Here is a 1315-nt window from a genome sequence, read left to right on the forward strand (position 1 = left end):
TACTCCCTAGCTCTCTATCTTCCTTGTCTCTCTTTGACTCTTTTTTTCTACTACGTTTTATTCTAAATCCAAGTATTGTGTGCTGATTGTTCCAACTGAAATTAGGTTACAGTCCCTGGCCCAGTCAGTTTGGAAGGAGGAAGTGAGCAGAGTTACATTGTTCATAATGGTTGCGACGGACTGTTACTATAAATGGGGGAAGATGGTACAAAAAGAAAGGCCATTATAAGCTCTGTAGCCAGATCAAAAGATAGCCACTACACATGAGGTGTTTCACTACACATGAAATTCTTAAAATCAGAAATTACACATCAAAGATGCCCTTGCGTTAATCATTTGAATAATCAGCTGCAATAATTAGTTTTCAGGATTTCATACTTTTAAATAAAGAAGACAATAATGGCCACAAGGTTATTCAATGCCCACCATTTACTTTATTCTAATTTACTTTTAGTGAGGCGATATCCTCACTAACATCGTTATTTATGAAGAAGATTGAGAAATAAAAAAGTTTATTAAGGGCATTCATAGACAGAAAACCATTACATAAATTTAGTTTAAAAAATCAGTGATTTGAGAAGGGAAAGAATGTAGCAGTGTCAAATATTTAAAAGTTAAAGATAAAACATGAAAATGACTATTACCTTTGGTAACACAATCCACATGTCCTGTATAGTAAATTGTGAGCCTTAATAAAAATGTTTTGAGACTTTGTTAACTATAAATGTTAGACTGGGTTTTCTGTTTCTCAACCAGAACCAAAAAATACTTGTTGAGAAATAGGAAACCCATTTTAACATTTTTAGTGTGTGGAAAATGAGAAGTTTTCAGATAAACAATTATAGCAGGAAAAAAAAAATGTCCACAAATAGCCACCACCACTTTTTTCCATTTAGTTATAGATCCCTCTGAAATTTAGCTGGTCCTATGGCTGCTCAGCTGCAAAAACATATACTATATTCTTTCGCAACTTGGTATGACCCTGTTTTGACTTAAGGAATGTGAGTAAAAATGAAACTACCAATTTGCAGATTGCCCATTGCTTCAAATTTCTTCTTTCTTGATAGCAGAGATATGATGAGATTGGAAGCAATTACTTTGGACACATAAGTGTGAACCCAGTGCTAAGGAGTCATGACACCCCTAATATTTCTTTTCCACTTAGTTCTGAGCTGTTTCTTCTCGGAGAAATTCACTTCAGTCCTATTTAGGCCCCTAAATGTTGACTTCCCTTGGTGAGAGCAAATGATAATCTTTAACTTTACTAATACATTTAGCAGGGAAACAGTGCATTAGCATTTAAAATTGAAGAGAA

This window comes from Sapajus apella, unplaced genomic scaffold (genome assembly GCF_009761245.1).
Source record: "Sapajus apella isolate SASKATOON/1434 unplaced genomic scaffold, GSC_monkey_1.0 scaffold5, whole genome shotgun sequence".
In the NCBI taxonomy this organism is placed as follows: domain Eukaryota; kingdom Metazoa; phylum Chordata; class Mammalia; order Primates; family Cebidae; genus Sapajus; species Sapajus apella.